Genomic DNA, 21,319 nt, shown 5'->3' on the forward strand with positions numbered 1-21,319 from the left:
AGGGAGTGGAGCCGGTCACGTGGGGCGCTGCGGAAGGGACACGGCCCAGGCGGCCATTGCTGGGCGGTTCATGTCGCCTCTCACGGCTGCCGCTCGTCGGCGGTGGCTCGAAAATGCCTTTTTGCCTGCTGGGTGGTGTTGGAGTTACTGGGCAGCATGTGCTGAGAGGGTTTTACCTCACACAATGTCCTAACGTCAGTGGCTGCAGAAAGCCACGCAGAAATTTGGCGTAAATGTGAGGGGTTCTGAAAGGGATGGGTGGCGATAAGCGAGTGATAAGCCCTCAGCTCTCGTCTGGTGAGCGAGCCGTGCGCAGAGCTGCAGCGGTTTCTCTCAGAACGATGCTGGTCTTGTGTGAGCAGAGTGTGGCCGTTAGGGTTTATTCACATGAACTTGTGCAAGTTTGGTGCGACGCACACAAATGGGAAATCTGTTCTTTTGAATGGATTTATTCACATGAGCAAAAAAGAAATTGCAGCCTATTTCATTTTGCGGTAATCCGTTTCCTGTGGGACCTTGGAAAAAAATCGCATGGGAACCAGAGGCGTAACTTGACGCTTCTGGGCTCCAATGCAAAACCTGTAACAGGGCCCACAACTCTGCTTCTTTCAGTTGTGTGATATCCATGCCTGTATCAGCTTTGTCATCATGTTCTTTGGCTGCCAAGTCTTCTTTTGCACTGATCTGACCAAGCATTGTAGATTTTTCTAGCGATTCTGCTTGCATTATATGGCCAAAATTCGTGAGTCTGAGCGGGGATATTTTCCCCTCCATTGATATATCCGGTCTACGATTCAGGACTTTTCTGTTTGTTACTCTTGCTGTCCAGGTATACGCAGCAGCTGTCGCCAGCACCACAGCTCAAACGCATCAATCCTCCTATGAGACAGATGTGTATGGCAGCAGCACTTACCAATACCTCAATAGAGCGGGGTGGAGAAAGCTATGGGATGCACACCAGATACAAAGCCTAATCAAGGTCCCAATGTCAGCAAGATTTCCAAGTATCAAAATCCAGCAGCATAGATGGTGCATTACAACTCCCAAAGTGGGTTTCTTTATTACACCACAAGTACAGAACAGCAGCGACGTTTTGGCTTGTCTTAAGCCTTTGTCAAGCTGTTAAAACTTACACAAGTAATGACAAATATAAATGTCTAAACGATTAACAAGTGAATGGCCAATAAAAACACCATAGACACATTTGTTTTAGATCTTACCAGCCGAGGCAGATCAGAACATGTCCCATGTAACCTGGATCTGCTCATATCCCTCACCATGATGCAGTGTACCAGTCTCTCACAATGCTGTTCGCGCAAGTCCATAAATGCTAGTCGTGCCCACATACGCACCAGCACTCCAATGACCTTGCGCATGCTCGTGAGCACTAAACTCCTGTGAAAGACCCACCACCACCACCACTCTGAGAGGAGCATGGACATGTGTAATGTGGTTAAGGATGAGGGGCAGTGTGGTGCCTAGTGACCATTATGCATAGTGATCACATGTAAAGCACATGACCCACCCTGGATCATCCCCTATTTCAGGGGGAAATATCTATGTATCGAGAGTCTCAGATGTTATCTCACTAATCATCACTATCCATGTGTAGACAGACTATCTGTCATACCGCTCGGTGCCAGTGGTGGACTTCACATGTGTACCATACATCCACCCATGTGCAACGCACATGAGCATTTAGCCCATATATCTAGCGGATCACATGTCTGTACAAATCTCTACTCAACCTCATATATTGCCAATTGGTATAGAGTCATTTTATCAATAACACAGATTCAGAGGGTAACCACCCCCATTACACTCTAGAGGACAACCATCCTCAAAGATAGTGTGCTGTGGATCTGGCTCATTTTACACACTAAGAACCCCCATTAAAGAAGCCTCAATTACATTCACGTACCTACAGGGCACTCTGTATGAGACCCACAGATCAATATCTAACAGCTTCTGTACAATGGAGAATTCTATAATGGTATCTCAATTGGTAGCGTACAGCTTATGGTCTCAATATGCAAAATGCTATTTAAACCATTCCTCCGTTGGTAGATACCTCAGATAATATGCAGGACCCACCATCATTTTAACAGCTTGACAAAGGCTTAAAACAAGCCAAAACGTTGCTGCTGTTCTGTACTTGTGGTGTAATAAAGAAACCCACTTTGGGAGTTGTAACGCACCATCTATGCTGCTGGATTTTGATACTTGTCAATCCTCTTATCAGCTTTTTTTGCAGTCAAGATTTTACATCCATACATGGCTATGGGGAAAACGATGGTTTGCGCTATCCTGTGTTTAGTTGCGATGCTGATATCCCTACTTTTCCAGATTTTGTCCATGTTTAGCATTGTGCTTCGCTCCAATGCTATCTTACGTTTTATCTCTGGCCTAGGTTCTCTATCTTGGTCAATATTCAAACCGAGGAAGATGATGTCTTGCACGCATTCTACGACCTCATCAAATTTTGATTTGAAATTGGCTATTTTTTGCAGTTGTCATAATTTTTGTCTTTAGATTCAGGTAGGGGCCCATTTTTTCACTTTCAGTTTTAATTTTTCTAATCAGCTGCCTCAGACCAGCTTCTGTTTCTGCAAGCAGAGTTGTGTCATCTGCATAACGGAGATTGTTAATGCTTCTGCCACTTATTCTAACCCTGCTTTCCAATTCATGTGTTATGTAAGCGGATGTGGATGCACTGTGTCACCCAACCAGTAGATTGATCAGACTGGCAGGGCTGACTCTGGAAACCCGGATGCTCACAGCTGAAGATGTGACTTGGAATGTGAAGGTGACCAGGGGATCTAGCCCTATGCTGGTAACAGGTGGTGGAAAGTCCCTGCCTGTAAACAGCAGAGAATTTGCCCTGACAAGGGCAAGCCTGCGCGGGAACCTTGTCAGGCCTAGTCACCAGGGAGCAAGGAACTAGATAACACCAAGCAATCTGAAGAACCAAGGAGTGAGCGGGCAAGTTCAAGCATCAAGCAAACAGAAGACTAAGCACCAACTGGAAACACAGGAACAGCAGGAGAGACTGCGACACATGTTTTCATTAGAGGGCTCATACAATAACACTGCAACACTGACTGTCAGGTCTGAGGCATCAAATATAGTGGTAAAGAGATGACACTCTGCAGCTGGGTGGGAGAGGTAAAACCAATTTAACCATGGATGTGCTGTAAAAAGGCAATCACAAATTCAGAAAGTGACGTCCATGTCTGCCAGACCTAAAAGTACCCCCCTCTCTAAGCCCACCTCCACTCCTGCCAGTTCTCCCATGACCTTTCCTCTGGCCCATAACCCTTCCAATCCACAAGAAAATACTAACCCTCTTGACATCAAGAATATTTTTAACCTCAAAGGTGTCCTCAGAATGAATCTGAGCAGACACTGGTCTGGATTGCTTGGAAAACCTATTAAGTACCAAGGGTTTGAGCAGAGAGACATGAAGGGAGTTGGGGATGTGGAGGGAATGGGAAAGTCTAAGTTTGTACCAAACAGAATTAATCCTCCCTAGAACCACAAAAGGACCCAAAAAGCGTGGGGAGAGCTTATAAGATGGTATCCTCAATCTGATGTGTTTGGAGAAAGGTCACACTTTATCCCTAGGTGCAAACTGCGGAGAGGAGACATGCCTGTGATTAGCGAACCTTTTCATAGTAGCAACTGATCTCAAGATTCACCTTGGTCTCCTGCTATATCCTGGCAAACTCTCTGCCAACATGGCCACGACTGGCACCTCCGAAATGTTGGAGATCAGCCAGGCAATCCTGGGTTGTTGCCAATAGACAATAAAAAGGGGAGAGGTTTTGGTGGAGTCACTGACATGCTGGTTATATGAAAACTTAGCGCAAGGCAAAATGCTCACCCAATCGTTTGGTGGGCATTAGTAAAATAATGAAGATACCCAGTAAGAATTTGATTGACCCTTTCCACCTGTCCATTGGACTGTGGATGGTACACCGAGGAGAAGTCCGGAGCTATGTTCACCAGTTTACAGAGAGCTCGCCAAAACCTAGAGGTAAATTGTACTCTCCTATCCGATACAATGTGTTTGTGGAAGCCATGGAGGCGAAAAATATGTTCGATAAATCTCTCGGCCAGCTGACCGGCAGTAGGCAAGCCAGGCAGAGGCACAAAATGAGCCACTTTAGAAAAACGGTCAACTACCACCCAAATGATGGTACACCCACTGTACGGAGGCAGATCCATAATAAAGTCCATCGCAATATCCTGCCATGGAGACTCTGGTATGGGTAGTGGATACAGGGGATCTGCAGTTCTCGACTTTAGGGCTTAATTTTTAGCACATGAGGTACAAGACGACACTAGCTCACGGATATCCCTCCCAATGGATGGCCACCAATAAAGTCGGCAAATTAGTTCGCTGGTCTTCCATAACCCAGAGTGCCCAACTAACTTCGAGCAATGACCCAAGACAAAACCCTTCTTCTTTTTACCTCTGGCGCAAAGGTCTTCCCCTGTGGTATATCCCTCACATGAACAGGATTCATGGTCACCAGTTTACCAGGATCAATAATGAATTGTGGAGACTCTTCCATGTCGTTATAATCAAAAGCCCTAGACAGTGCGTCAGCTTTAATATTTTGGCTGGCATGGTGAAAGTACAAAACAAAATCGTGCAAAAAACAAAGACCACCAAGCCTGGAGAGGATTGAGCTTTTAAGCGGTCTGGAGGTATGTGAGATTCCTGTGGTCCGTATGACTCACAATAGGATGAGAGGCTGCCTCCAGCAGATATCGCCAAAATTCCAAGGCCAGCAACTCTCGGTCTCCTATCAAGTAATTCCGCTGTCGTGACATTGCTGCAAACTCCCGTAGTTGTGCCTGCTGCCGCGTCAGGTACGCCATTGACGGCACCACCTCATTATAAGAGAGACCCAGGGCAATTTCGAAGTTTCATAAATCAGTACACCCTGCATTTCGTACTCCTCCCACACCTCTTTGCGTCCAATCGCGCCAAAGTGGCATTCATTATGACTTACCTTAAGGGCTAATGACATGGCTTATGGATTAGCCCTCTCTGGGAGAAGGATGATCCACTGGTAAACAACATCGCCCTATTCATTGAAACCTTTCACCCAGTTTTTGACGAGCCCAGTCGCCCATCCCCAGCCGCATCCGCCTTGTTGCGGCTTGCTCAGAATAACCTCACGGTTGGTCAATACGCGATCCAGTTTCACACCTTGGCTTCTGAGTTAAGGTGGAACAACAAGGCTTTGATTGCTGTGTTGTGGGAGGGACTGAATGGGTGGATCAAAGATGAGTTGGCAGGATGCGAGGTTCCCATTTCTCTGGATGCTCTTATCTCATTAGCTATGAGGATAGATCGACGCTTTCAGAAAAGAGCTAGTGAGGTTAGGCAGCGAAGGAGTTCTATCTGTCCTGATCCCAAGTGGTCCTTTTAGCATTGCCTCTGGCCTTCCAACCTAGTGATTCAGAACCCATGCAAGTGGACCGGCTTGGGTTGTCTAGGAGGGAGCGTGAGTGGAGACTAGAGAAGAGGCTATGTTTATATTGCAGGTCTTCCAGCCATTTAGTGTGTGAATACCCCTGCAAACTGGGAAATTCCTCCACCTGGATCAGTTGGAGAGGTTGGCCTAGGTGAGAACCATTCCTGTCCTCAAATCGTCCTAGTGCTTTGGTGTTCACCGGCACCCAGGTATTGATGGAAGCTTTTGTCGATTCAGGCGCCATTGGGAATTTTATCCAACGAGCCTTTGTTAATCTCCATCAAATTACAGTTTGCTGTCTCGATAGACCCCTGATGGTTGCCACCGTCAATAGTAGCATCCTCCCCGAGACCATCCAATTGATCACAGCGCCACTACAGTTAAAGATAGGCACTAGAGTTGAGCAAACATACTCTGCCGAGCTTGATGTTCGTTCGAGTATTAGCGTACGAGAGTGAGAGAGAGAGAAAAAAAAAAAAAAGCTCGGGACTCGGCATCCCACATACAAAAATGCTCGAGTCTCCCATTGTAGTCAATGGGGTTCGTTACTCGAGTAGAGCTCTCGAATTTTACGAAAAGCTCGACTTGAATAACGCGGACCCGAGCATTTGGGTGCTCGCTCATCTCTAATAGGCACCTTACATTCAGAGATGACTTCTCTGTTAGTACTCCATGGGGCAACTAGTCCACTGCTCTTAAGTTTGCCAAGGCTCCGCAATCATAACCCAGTCCTGGACTGGAATAAGGGCGAGGTACTAAGTTGCAGTGGAGCTTACCACACCAGATGTATGGACGCTCTTCATCTCGTACTCCCGGTTTCTGTAACTCCTTGCTTGCAGGGCCTGCTTGAGGCTTATCAGAGTTTCAGAGATGTATTTGACAAAAAAAGGAACTCACAGATTTAGAGAGCGATGCCTACGTCTGCCAGACCTAACATAGTAACATAGTATGTAAGGCTGAATGAAGACAATGTCCATCTAGTCCAGCCTGTCTATCCTCCTGTGTTGATCCAGAGGAAGGCAAAAAACCCCAAGGGCAGAAGCCAATTAGCCCTTTTGGGGAAAAAATTCCTTCCCGACTCCCTAATGGCAATCAGACTGTTCCCTGGATCAACCCCTAATAGTTCCTACCTGCCTATATACCCGGATTGACAATCAACCTAAGATTTATATCCTATAATGTCCTTCCTCTCCAGAAAGACATCAAGTCCCCTTTTAAACTCCTCTATGGATTTTGCCATCACCACTTCCTCCGGCAGAGAGTTCCACAGTCTAACTGCTCTTACAGTAAAGAATCCCCTTCTATGTTGGTGATGAAACCTACTTTCCTCTAATCGTAGCGGATGTCCTCTTGTTACCGTCGTGGTCCTGGGTGTAAACAGATCTTGGGAGAGATCCTTGTATTGTCCCCTCATGTATTTATACATCGTTATTTGATCACCTCTTAGCCGTCTTTTTTCTAGAGTAAATAAGCTCAATGTGGATAGTCTCTCTGGGTATTCCAGTCCCGTCATTCCATGTATTAGTTTAGTTGCCCTTCTTTGAATCCCTGCAAGCACTGTGACATCTTTCCTGAGCACCGGTGACCAGAATTGTACGCAGTATTCCATGTGAGGCCTGACAAGTGCCTTATATAATGGAAGGATAATGTTCTCATCCTTCGCCCCTATACCTCTTTTAATGCACCCCAAGACTTTATTTGCCTTTGCAGCAGGTAACTGGCATTGGTTACTCCAGTTTAGTCTACTATCCACTAATACCCCCAGATCCTTTTCCATATCACTTTTTCCTAGTGATACCCCATTAACTGAATATTGGTGACATCCGTTTCTCCTGCCCATGTGCATAGTCTTACATTTTTCAACATTGAACTTCATTTGCCATTTCCTGCCCAAGCCCCCAGCTTATCTAGGTCTGTTTGTAGCCGCACATTGTCCTCCGTTGCATTAATTATATTGTATAATTTTGTGTCATCTGCAAATATTGATATTTTGCTGTGCAGCCCCTCTATCAGGTCATTGATAAATATATTGAACAGAGTGGGGCCTAATACCGAACCCTGTGGCACCCCGCTAGCGACTGTGTTCCAATCAGAGTACGAACCATTTATTACCACCCTCTGCTTTCTATCATTGAGCCAATTTTTAACCCACTTACACACGTTTTCGCCCAGTCCGAGCTGCCTCATTTTGTATATTAGCCTATTATGTGGCACGGTGTCAAAGGCTTTAGAGAAGTCCAGATATACAAGATCAATAGATTCTCCCTGGTCCAGCTTAGAGCTTACTTCATCGTAGAAACTGATCAGATTTGTCTGACATGAGCGACCCTTCATGAATCCATGCTGGTGAGGAGTTATTCCCTTATTCTCCTTCAGGTACTCATCGATGGCGTCTCTCAGAGTCCCCTCGAAAATTTTTCCCGTTACTGAAGTGAGACTTACTGGCCTGTAGTTACCTGGCTCACTTTTGCTCCCTTTTTTGTAAATTGGAACCATGTTGGCAATGCGCCAATCCAATGGTACTACACCGGTCTTGATAGTGTCTAGAAATATTAGGTATAGCGGCCTAGCTATCTCGTCACTTAGTTCCCTTAGTATCCTTGGGTGTAATCCATCTGAGCTCAGCGATTTATCAATTTTAGTCTTTAGTCGCTTCCGCACCTCCTCCTGCGTTAGGTATGAGATATTTTGTGAGGGGTTAATTTTATTCCCCTGCATCTGGTGTGGCATTTCCTTTTTGTTTGTGAATACACTTGAGAAGAAACTGTTTAGTAGATTTGCTTTCCCTTCGTCATCATCAATGATTTCTCCTGCATTATTTTTTAAAGGGCCAGTGCTCTCCCTGCAAATCCTTTTGCTGTTAATATAGTTGAAAAATAGCTTCGGGTTGTTTTTGCTCTCTTTGGCGATCCGTCTTTCTGCTTCCTTCTTGGCAGTTTTGATCTTATCTTTGCATATTTAGTTTTTTTCCCTGTATGATTTTAGCGCTTCTTCGCTGCCTTGTTGCTTTAGTAGTTTGAACGCTTTCTTCTTTTCGTTTATTGCCCCTCGTACCGTCTTGTCGAGCCACATTGGTTTCCTTTTAGTTGAGTTTCTTTTATTTTTAAAGGGAATGAACTGCTCACATGAGGCGATTAGGATCCTTTTAAACATTTCCCATTTGTCCTCTGTACCGTTATTTTTGAGGATGTTGTCCCAATTAATGTTACCGATAGTAGTTCTAAGCTCATCAAATTTTGCTTTAGTAAAGTTTAGTTTCTTTGTTGCTCCCTGATAAGGCTTCCTATTGATTGACAGCTGGAAGTTGATTATATTGTGGTCACTGTTCCCCAAGTGCCCCTCAACCTGCACCCCCTTTATACGTTCCGGTTTGTTGGTTAGTACTAGGTCCAGAATGGCTCTCCCTCTTGTTGGTTCCTGCACAAGTTGGTTTAGGTAATTGTCTTTAATTACTCTCAAGAACTTATCACCCCTGTGAGATTTGCAGGTTTCCTTCTCCCATGTTATATCTGGATAATTAAAGTCCCCCATGATAATTACTTCGTTGCGCTTTGACACCTCTTCTATCTGCCTTAGTAGTAAGTTTTCAGTTTCTTCTGTTGCTTTTGGTGGTCTATAGAAGACCCCTATCAGGATTTTGTTATTTTTTCCTCCCTGTATTTCTACCCACAGAGATTCCACCTAGCATCATGTAGGTCCGTTTTCCATATGATCACTTCTGCATAAAGTTGAAACAAGAGGGGTGAGAGGATGCAGCCCTGACAGTCAACTTTGCCTATCCCAAACCAATCTGTGTCCCCAAATTTTGTTCTCACAGTGGCCTCCTGATTGGTATAAAGTGATTTTATCAGCTTGACTAGATGTGCTGATACTCCCAGCTCTAGTAGGGCCTGCCACAGCTTGTCATATTCAACACAATCAAAGGCCTTGATGTAGTCGATGAAGCACATGCAGATATTCTTTTGGTAATTTTGTAGATTGGGAGAGTGGCAGCATATAAACGGTGCTTCACAGTATCATAGAAAACATCGACTTTATTGTTTCATCTTAAAATGGCAAGACAAAGTTTCGACCATTAAAGGTCTTTTTCAAGCCGCATATAAGGTGAAACCAGACACACAGTCCATGTTTCCTGAAACATGAGGTAGCAAACAAATTCGAACTGCTTGACACATCAGAAAAAGCATCCAGAGAAACAATGGAATAATATACAGTCCACAGTCATGGAAACAGCCAGTAAGCATTTCACCTATTAGAAGCAAAAAAAAACAACGCTATTGGTTGTCCGAGCAAACCTTCAGAATAGCTGATAAAAGAAGAGCAGCAATGGCGGCCTGCAACAAAGACGAAGTTCAGCAACTAAATGCTGATTTTCAGCGAAAGAGTTTTAACAAATAATAATTAATGCCGATTGTGGACAGACGTTTGAAAACATATGATTTGACATAAATTGAGTAAAATAGCAATATTATGTACAAGATTTGCTAACCCTTATTAAAGCAAAGAAAATAATAAAAGATAAAACATATATGAGAAAAAATAGAAAGGAAAACAGGGATTTATAACAAGAATAAAGTTCCATGGGAAAAGTAATGAATGCAAGGGTTCCACATCCTGTAATATTTGTGAAGGGTATGCTTACGAATGGTGTAGATTTTTTTCATAGGACTTATGCTACGATACCAGGGAAATCAGGGCTTTGATAGAAGGAGACTTGAGGGACTTCCACTTTATAATCAGTTTTGCAGAAAGAAGAATGTGACATTAGTTTCCTAGAGGGAGGAGATATTGATTTGGAATCAAGCATGAAGAGTACTATAGCAGGGCTATTAGAGATTGTCACTTCAGTTATATTCCTTATTAAATATAGTACTTCCTCCCAATAGAAGGTCAAAAATTGACAGCTCCAAAAATATGGATTAAGGAGCCAGGGTGGCTGCAATTCGTTCAGCAAATTTGCTCAGACCAGTGAAGCAGTTAGCAACCGTGACTTGAGAAAAGTACCATCTGGTTAGAAGCTTGTATTGAACCTGTATAGGGAAGGAGCTAAGGGAGGGATTATTAATACAATCCAACACTGAAAACCATTTATTAGACATGTCTCTTTCCCAATTTAGAAAATTAGCTTTTTGGAGTTGTCCATGTCTTCTGACAGCATACTATATATCTGCCATACAAATGAATAACTACCTAGAGAATGTATGAATATCATACAATGTAGTCTTGAAGGAATGGTAACTTCAAATGTGTTAAGCAATTTTAAAATAGAACAGATCTTGATAAATTTATGTAGATCGGTTTTTGAATTTCTAAACTCTAACCTAAACTCAGAACACACCCTAATTTTATTGTTGTGGACAACATCAGAAACAAAAATGGCTCCTCTTTTAACCCAATTAGATACACTGAAGTCAGAAACAAATTACTCAAGAGTCTCTAGGGGAATTTTTACAACTGTTTTCTTTATGCATTGAGTTATTTCCCTAAAGCAAAAGTTCCAAGCTTGTATAGTCACTATCAAGATGGGGGAGAACTTCCCCAGGAAAGGCAGAGTCTGAACCTTTACATTTGAGGAGGATAACACATGTGCAATTACAAGTGACTTTAATGGCCTATTATCGCTTAAGTATAACTTTAAAGAAGGCCAACTGGTGTCTGAAGAATAAATATCCCAGTTTTTCAATTGATTAAGAACCGTTGAGTAATAGTAGGAGTGTGAATTTGGTTTTTCCAGTCCACCTTGTCTGCAGCGTAGTTAAATAATGGACAAGCAACTCTTGGTTTTTAATTATTCCATATGAAATTTGAGAGTTGTGTTTGGAATTTCCTAGTTATGGAGTGGGGAATTGGCACGTTGATCGTGTGAAAGTAATAGAGAATTTTAGGGAGAATTAGCATCTTATAAAGTACAAGACGACCTAGCCAGAAAATTTAGTGGCTCAAGAAATTATTTAATTCTCTTGATCAGAAGCCAAAAGAGGAAAAAAGTTTAAAGAAACAAGATTTGCTAGAAGGATGCAAAGTTTAATTCCCAAATACGGAATCTTATCTTGTTGCCAATAGAAGGGAAATTCAAGCTGAATGGGCTTTTTAAGGTCTTGTGAAATATTGATATCAAGAATTAATGATTTACTAATGTTGAGCTTAAAATTTGAGTAAAACTACGAAGAGAATTATATGATTCTCTTAAAGATGGAAGGGGATCCGAAAGAATCAATAGTACATCATCTGCAAATAGGCATATTTTGTGTTGCTTAAGACCAGCTACAATACCTTTTTGTTATTGGAATTTGATGTAATCATTTTTTCAAAAGGTTCTTGTGATATAGAGACTGGTAGGCCGCAATTCGTGTGTGTCAGGCTTTAGGCCTATATCAGCTTAATATTTTATATTAGCCCATTCAGGCCTAGCTATAGTGTCATCCATTTTGTACATAGGTAGATTGCCTTGGTGATTTTTCAAATGCCCTTTTACCCATTTACTCCTGCCTGTTGATATTCGCATTTAGAAGGGCCATTGTCTCAGCTTTCCCTGGACAACAGCTGTGATGTGAGTAAATAACTCCCTCCCTTTCTACTCTCACCTGTAACTGTTGGTGTAGATATAGCATGAGTAAACAACATTGTGGGATCATGTACTTGTTAATGAAGTCTTAGGAAAATCATTAAACTATAAGCTGGGTTCCCTCCGCTGTGCTGGCTCTGACATATAAATTAGGGAAAAAGGTTATTGGTTGTGTAAAGGTCCTAGCCCGATATGAATTATATTTTCAGAATAGGGTGGGCTGGCTGAACAAAATGCACCTAAACACATTGGATTGCGGGGCCCAGAACATCCACAAATGGCATATCTGGGTATCTCGTTATAATATATGTGTCATGTTTGATATCGCTGAGTAGATAAACTATGACAGGCATATATTCCCGACCAGAGAAACTGCTGCGAAGATATGGCCGAAATGGGGAATTATGTTTTTTCCATAGGTCCATATGCATTTACCCCACCCTTCTCTGAATGACCTCAGAGGGAGCGGGGGGAGGTGTGTTCTGGGGAAACTTTAAAACTAAGGGTCTCAGACTTCAGAGATATGCCTCGGCATAAGGCTGTTCCCGTTTGCTTCAGTGACTGCACAAGTAAGAATCTTAGGCCAGATATCCCAAATCTTTATTTTCTTCCTGCTTATTTTAAAATACCATTTGTTGTGCATATCTATATTCCCTTATACTCCCGTGTAACAACCTTTTTGTATACCCTTTGTGTGTGTGTGTATATATATATATATATATATATATATATACGCACTGTTAGGCTTTTTTAGAATAAATCTGCAATTTATTAGTCAAACCTTGTCCGTTTTAAAACAAACCATAACTCCGAAGAGATTGTAAGCATGGTGTTGGCAGTGTGTGTACAAGCAGCATTGTGGAGTGTGTTAGAATGGATCAGGGGGTGATTTTTGCTTTCGGTCTGCATGTGGCAGGACCCTGTGAACACTGGTGACAAATCCACAAGTAGTCTGGTGACTCTACACTCTACACTACAGAATGCCTGTGTAGTGAGCAAGGAGACTGGAAGTCGAATGTGCCACTGACATTAAAGCTTCTTTAATGTGAAATAAGTGATTTCTGGCAATCACATCACGTGGCACATAATCGGAGAGATGTTTAGGCTTAGGCAGTCTGTGAGTTCTATCAATAGTAAGCCCGTGGGGTTAAATTTGCAGGCAATAACGTTTCATTAGTTGAAATAGGAAGTCCTTAAGCTTCTTTGGGATAATCCTTTTAGGGGCACCCATAAATTTCATATTGTTTCTCCTACTGTGATCTCTGAGATCTGCTAGCTTACTCTTGATCAGCTCTACTTCATCATTTAAGGAGTAGTGGGCATCAATTAAATCTTTGTGAGACTGGGTCAGTTCACTCATTTTGTTTTCCATGTGGCTGACTCTCTCACCTAGTATGCTCATGGACGTGTCAAGAGAGGTGGACAGTTTATCAGGTCACTTTGGATAGACCCTTTCAGTGCCAAGACCATTTCCTTAATAAAGGATTCAGAAGCAAACTGATTAGAAAAAGGCATATTAAGAAGAGGGGCAGTGGAATCAAATACTGTGTTTTGAGCAGATATGGAGTCCTCCAATCTAGGTCTCTGCTTTGTAGGGCTATCTGAAGGTGAAGGGTTCAAAGCTGCATGAGAAGCCTGCGCCATGTGCTTGGGCACCATCTTAGCCAGCATAGTAGGCCTGTTGTAGCTGAGTGGCTGCAATGTCAAACAGCTGCAATGTCAAATAGACATTGGTGAGCTCTGCAGAGAATTGCAAAGTACTCTTTGCCAGCTTGCGAGTAGCCAGGTGAAAAGGAGCTGCAGGCCTCAGCCTTGAAGTTCCGATGGGAACTGCAAGCAGTAAAAAACTCTGTAAGCCGCTTAGACTGCACCTTGGAAGTCTTACATTGGGTCATCTCGAAGTTCCCCTGGAAAAAGTGATGGTTCGGGTGGATGAAGCACCCGCTAGTATGTTGGGATGTTGCTAATAGAGGAGAGAACTGAGCAGAGCTCAGAATGAAGCAGCCATTATGGTCTGTATCTAGGCCACGACCCCTATACATTTCATTTGTTTAGTTTCTGGAATTGCTATTTTTTGAACAGACAAAAAATCCTTTTCCTTTGCGTTTTGTAATGGATTAACACAAACTGGATAAATGTGTGGGAAAATCTTGTGCCAAATTGCATCTAGAAACAATAATGTGTCCCAAAGATATGACCGTTACTGCTCTTCCTGATTTTAAACTTTATTATATAGCAGGTGAACTATGATACATGCAATTTTGGCTTTCTAAAGACCCCCTGCCGAATGCCAAACATGACCTGATGCACTTCCTATCCAAAACATCCCTTTGATCTGGGTATTAGTGTATCTTGACGCCACCAGGAAGACCTGGTGGAGTTAAGATGGACAGGGAAGTGACGCCCCCTAATGCTGATTGGCTGGACAGCGCCGTGGGCTGCAGGTCCTAGCAGCCCACTAAGCAGAAAAGGAACATACAAGGGTTTAATATGACAAGCATACATCGGCCTGCAGCCTATTTCCAAGCGCAGGCACACAAGGCGGGCCCTTTTTTTCCACGATGTCCCTTTCACATAAGGGCTGGCTGCACGGAGGCCCCAGCAGCAGCAGAGAGACAGTCTCACAGGCGGCTGTGGTTGTGCACAGCAGAAAAGCCGCAATGGGACACAGTTGCAGGGCACTCCGGTCTCACAGTGGGCGGCGTCCACTCTACAGGCAGGCAGCAGCAAAGTTACAGGCTGTGGCCAGGAAGGAGGGCTCATCCTGTGGCATCCGCTATGACAGGCAGCGCCGTGGACTGAGCAGGCAGCCGGGACGCTCTAGAAAGGCTGTGTCTAGGACTCACGGCTGATCTGGGTGAGGAAATTAAGCATCCCCGTGAAGAGCCGCGATAACCAGCAGTTAGAGTCCATGCAGCAGCGCGTGCTTAGCTTTTTGCCGGCCCTGCTGCAGCACCGCCGACACAAAAGCTGTGCACAGTGTGCTGCTAGGACCTTCATGCCTTCACCCTACCCAGAGCTGGGGGTGTAAGAGGCGCATTGACCCTGTCAAACCCCTAGCTTCCAGTGGCGTCAAGGTACACTAATACCTTTGATTTGTGCTGAAACACCAGGATTCATATGCTGGACAACTACTACATAGGCTAGCTGCCCAGGTCTGGCAATACAGATAATTGGGTATGGAGGAAACCTCTCTTGAGACTGCCCTTTGGAGAAATAAATCTCTTCCACAACTGTAAAAGCTCCCGGACACACAATACTGGGTTGGTTGTAGAATCTCCTTTCTAGAACATTTATACATAAATGGGGTATTTGTCTCTTTTAAACAATTACAACATACCAGTCTCCCAGATCCGTTTTTTATAGATTTTTTTCAGCTTAGACAAGCACTTCATGCTCAATTTCAGGAGCCACAACAGTCCATCTCTACATTCCCACTGATAGGTATTCTGCGCACACAGGGACCTAAGGGTCTGATTTCTAATTAGCATACCCTTCTTATTCAATCTAAAATGGCTTATGTACACCTGGGTGTTGTGTACAAATGGAGGGAGCTTATTGCTTTCCTCACTGAGGTATTCTTTATGGCTGGTAAAGCTATTGCAATAAGATGAGTGGATAGGCAACCTCCTACACTCTCTCAGTGGTGCAGTATAGTTAATACAATACTTCCATATGAAAGACTTGTATATACGAATAGTACGTGTCCTGATGAATTCCGTAAAATGCATTCCAGTATTTAATGGACTTATTACAGCCTCCCGCTATTCCCCTTACAGACTGGTCTATATCAATTTAAACTGTATGTTATTATTAATGTTGATTTAGATATGAAAATCTCTATTTGATTAGGGGCGAGGGACAAGAACATTATTCTTCCACTATACAAGACACTTGTCAGGCCTCACATGGAATACTGTATACAGTTCTGGACACCGGTGCTCAGGAAAGATGTTGCAGTGCTTGGAGGGGTTCAAAGAAGGGCAACTAAACTAATAAACAGAATGAGAGGACTGGCATACCCAGAGAGGCTATCAAAATTGGGATTATTTACGGTTAAGCGGCGATCAAATAAATATATATAAATACATTAGGGGACAATACAAGGATCTCTCCCATGATCTGTTTATACCCAGGACTGCGATGGTAACAAGAGGGCATCCTCTACGTCTAGAAGAAAGCAGGTTTCATCACCAACATTTTAGGGGGTTCTTTACTGTAAGAGCAGTGAGACTGTGGAACTGTCCGCCTGAGAACATGGTGATGGCAAACTCGATAGAGGGGTTTAAGAGGGGACTAGACATATTTTTAGAGTGCTACGATATTACAGGATATAGACAATAGGTGATCAGCAGGCTTGTTGATCCGGTTCTTGGAGTTAGGTAGAACTCAAATGTTGATCCAGGGATTATTTTGACTGCCATTATGGAGTCAGGAAGGAATTTTTTTCCTCCAAATGAGCAAAATTTTGTCTTTCCCTGGACCAAAGAAGGAGGGGGGTGAAATAGGCTGAACTAGGTGATACTATGTTACTATGTGATTTCTGTACTCTCTTAGATTTATATTGTTTTTATGCTTCTCCACCAACCATTATGTATCTAAACTTTGTTTGTAAAAACACATCTGTGTTATATTTATACTGCGATAGTTTTATTGCATGTGTTAGGCTGGGCTCACACAAGTATATCTCACAGCGTGCCAGCTGCAAAATATATGTGCGCGGCATGCAGCCAATATGCAATGACATTAGGTACTGGCTGGGTGCCGCCAGTCACCTTGTACTATCTTGGCATGCTGCAATTTTTCTTTCAATTCCTGTAAGCTAACATACCCTTAATCCACAATTTAAAAACGTTTTTATTGGAAATACTTCTCTAGTATTTAATTATTGAACATTAGTGGCTCTACGTGTCATATGACAGCAATAACAGCTACTACTACAATAGCAATGATTACTTCCATACTTGAAAGGAACCCACAAGGGAAAAAAAAGAATTTTTTTTATTTGCCTTGAATCGACTTGGTACTTGAATGTCACATAGTGTGATAGACCTGCTTTATATTCATTTCGGGTTGTCTGATATTTTATTTCAAAATTTTTGTGCCAAAACTCTGATAAGACCTTTTGTATACAGCAGAAATTTCTATTGTATGTTGAAATGAATGTTTGAAAATTTGGGAATCCATCATCCTCTCTTTTTGTTTCAAACACGTGGCTTGTTTTAGAACTTTACTTTTTTGTATGCATTTTGGAGCAAGTTCTTAGGGTGTCCTTTCTACTGAAATCTTGCACGTTATATCCCAGCTTGTTTATCAAATATGTTCTTTCTAATCCGTTGGAAAGTGCCTTCATTGTTCAAATAAATGTGTAAATCTAAAAACATCAATCTGTTCAGTGGAATATTGGCTAGTGAACTATTGATATTCCATAGCTATGTATTAACCTATTGTAGAAAATTGTTCGCCTGGTGTTCATCACCTTTCCATAAAAAAAACAAATTATTTTTAAGAGGATGGAAGGAGTCCAATATCTCTAATTCGAACTTGCCCATGTACAAATTACTGTACAATGGTGCTACCCGAGTGCGCTAGGCACAGCCTCAGGTTTGTTTGTATATTCCACCCTGAAAGTCAAAGACATTGCTGTGAAGAATAAATGATAGACATGGACTCATCTAGAGATAGAAAATAATCAATAGCTTTCAAGCCTTCAACATGAGGGATAGTTGTATATAATGCTGTCATATCTATTGTTAGAAATGAAACGCTGGAGTAATTATAACGTAATTGCTTGAAAGGGTTGTCCGAGTTATATTTTTTCAGTAAAAGTATGTTCATCATGCAGTAAAATAACAAATCAGCATATACTTGCCTCTCCCCGCTCCTGCTGTGTCATGCACCGCAGCTCTGGGTCTCCCCTCTGACGTCATGTTTACAGGCTGCCCCAACTTGTTTACGGGACATTACAGATGCTACAGACAATAACAGAGCTCGATCGCTGAGCTCTGTTATTGACTGTAGTGCCTGTGACGCTCGTAAACTGGGCAGAACTGCAGCCTGTAAATAAACAGGACTGATATGGACTGTTTTATTAGGGTGGTTATTGATATTCCTCGCACATTGAGCTTGCTGGGAAGCTCTAAAAAAGATATTGTAGAAGTAGTACTACAACCACTATCTGGCTGTGAACTGTTTTCGCTTGTTAATGGAGGATGACATAGAGTCATTCAATGGGTTAGGACTCTGATTATCCGGATTAGCCTCAGTGGTAAAGGATTGCTCACCTTCATCGTGTATGCTGAGTTACACTGAAGTAGGCAGAATATTTATCTGACAGAAGCAGAGGAATGGAAGCATGTGACCCAAAGAAGCATGAGGATCAGGAGTCAGTCAGCATTCATACGTATCTTGGACTTATTTCTTACCAACAGGGAGGAAATAGTTGAGGAAGTAAGGCTATCTGGGACCTTAGGGGGCAGTGATCATGCTATCCTTGAATTTTGGATAACTAAGGGAGGAAGACCTGGGAATACTCAGGCCTCAAGGTTGAATTTCAGAAAGGTAGATTTCCATGAACTCAGAAAGAGGGTAGGAAGAATCCAATGGCTGGATGTTCTTAAGGACAGAAATGTCCAAGAAGGTTGGGAAATATTGTGAAATGAGATTCTCAAGGCACAATTGTTTAGAATCCCTAAAAGAAGAAAGAATGGGAAGCATTTAAGGAGACCAGGATGGATGAACACAGAACTTACATACATGCTAAAAAAGAAGAAAAATATGTTTATTAAATGGAAAGAGGGGGGAATATCTAAAGAAGAATATAATGCAATATGCAGAAACTGTAGGGCAATTGTTTGAAAACCTAAAGCTAATAATGAATTGAGGCTTGCAACAGAGGCCAAAAGCCGATATTCACTCTGTGGCGCTGCTAGCGGCGCCAATCCCGGTGCACACTGTGATATCAGTGTGCAGCCAGGATCCTCTGCGAGGAGCAGGGGGAGGAGGCCTCCGGATACATACACTAACATCACAGTGTGCACCTGGGATCAGTGCCAGCAACAGTGCCGAGCACAGGAGCAGCTGCACTTCGAGGAGAATGGGGTAAGTATATGGACCGCGGGGGCGCTATTACTACTGCTGAGACCACTGTGGGATGTCACTATTACCACTGGGACCACTGTGGGCTGTTACTATTACCACTAGGGCTGCTCTATGGGCTGTCACTATTACCACTGTGCCTGCTCTGTGGGCTGTCACTATTATTACTGGGGCCACTCTGTGGGGGTCACTATTACTGCTGGGGCCACTCTGTGGGGGGTCACTATTACTGCTGGGGCTGCTCTGTGGGGGGGTCACTATTACTGCTGAGGCTGCTCTGTGGGGAATCACTATTACCACTGGGGCTGCTCTATGGGGGTTAGTATGACCGCTGGGGATGCTCTGTGGGGGGTCACTATTACCGCTGAGTCCTCTCTTTGTGGTGGTGGTGGGGTCACTATTACTGCTGGGGTATGTTTACATGTGTCAGAAATGCTGTAGAATGTCCTCAACGGACATTTCCGTGCCTAATTCCGCAGCATTTCCACATCCAAAAATCTGTCAAAATCTGCCCCCTGTCTATTTTGAAACAGCCCATTCCTTTTTATAATGACAGAAGTAAAATCATATGCCATGATAAGCCCTGCCCCCAGACATGTTGGCACTTTGCAATAAGTGGGTTCTGGGTTGCAGTTTGGGCACTCGGTCTCTAAAAGGTTCGCCAACTCCGCTAAAGGATATTTACAGGATGAAAATGGTGAATTGGTTAAAAATGATGTTGAGAAAGCTGGACTTTTAAATTCCTATTTTGTATCAATTTTCATGTAACATCAACTGATTTTCCCTGTGCTAATGAAGGAGTAAAAGAATGTAGGCTATTTATAAGCAGGGATATGGTGAGGGAACACTTAGCTAACTTTAATAAATTCAAGTCTCCAGGTCCAGATGAATTTCATCCCATTGTACTGAAGGAAGCAGCAGAGGTAATTGCTGAATCACTTGCCATAATCTTTGAAAATTCATGGAGAACAGGAGAAGTCACAGAAGATTGGAAAATGGCAAATGTTGTCCCTACCTTCCAAAAAGGGAAGAAGGTGGATCCAGGAAACTACAGACCTGTGAGCCTGACTTCTATACCAGGAAAGATCTTCGAACAAATTACTAAAAACACCATGTTTACAAGTACTTGGATGAGAATGGAGTAATTAACCAGAGGCAGCATAGATTTGTAACAAACAAGTCATGCCAGACTAATCTAATTTCCTTCTATGACAGAAGCACCGACTGCTTTAATCAGGTAAATGCAGTAGATATAGTATATCTTGACTTTAGCAAAGCATTTGACAAAGTATCTCATACCATCCTTTTTTGAAAAAATGACCAAATATGGGATTAACAAGACAACTGTTACGTGGATTCATAACTGGCTGAATGACCTACTCAAATATGTACACATCATAAATGGCTATACATCCAATTGGAAGAATGTCTCAAGTGGGGTACCACAAAGCTCTGTTCCGGGCCGAGTGTTATTCAACATTTTTGTAAATGATCTGGAGGAGGAAATTGAGGGGAAGCTGATCAAATTTGTAGACAACACACAGCTGGGAGGAATAGCTAACACCGGAGAAAAGAAAGAGGATTCAAAAAGATCTAGACAAGCTTGAACAGTGGACGGCAAATAACAGAATATATTTAAGAATGAGAAATGCAAGGTCCTACGTCTGGGCAGAAAACATTTTAAAAAACCATTGAATAGGAGGAATTGAGCTAAGCAGCACATGAGAAAGAAACTTGAGTATAGTAATAGATCACAGATTGAACATGAGTCATCAGTGTGATGCAGCAGCAAAAAAGCAAATGCAGTTTTGGGATGTATTTAAGAGAAGCATAGAATCTAGATCACGTAAGGTAATTATTCCCCTCTATTCTTCCTTAGTCAGACCTCATCTGGAGTACTGTGTCCAGTTCTGGGCACCCAATTTAAAAAAGACATAGGCAAACTGGAGCAGTTGTAAGGTCGCTACTCGTGTCTGCCGCCCTCATGTGGTTCCAGGCAGCTGCAAGCATCCCTCTGCCCTTTCTGTCTGCTTTCGTCCGGAACTGAGAGGGTTAACCAGCTCTCTGGCTCTCAGCTCACCTGTGGGGTTAATTAGGCTTTACTCCTCTATTTAAGCTGAGCTGTGGCACTTCCCCTTGGCCTCAGAATTGGTGTGTGTTCTTATAC

Source organism: Eleutherodactylus coqui, chromosome 2 (assembly GCF_035609145.1).
Source record: "Eleutherodactylus coqui strain aEleCoq1 chromosome 2, aEleCoq1.hap1, whole genome shotgun sequence".
In the NCBI taxonomy this organism is placed as follows: Eukaryota; Metazoa; Chordata; class Amphibia; order Anura; family Eleutherodactylidae; genus Eleutherodactylus; species Eleutherodactylus coqui.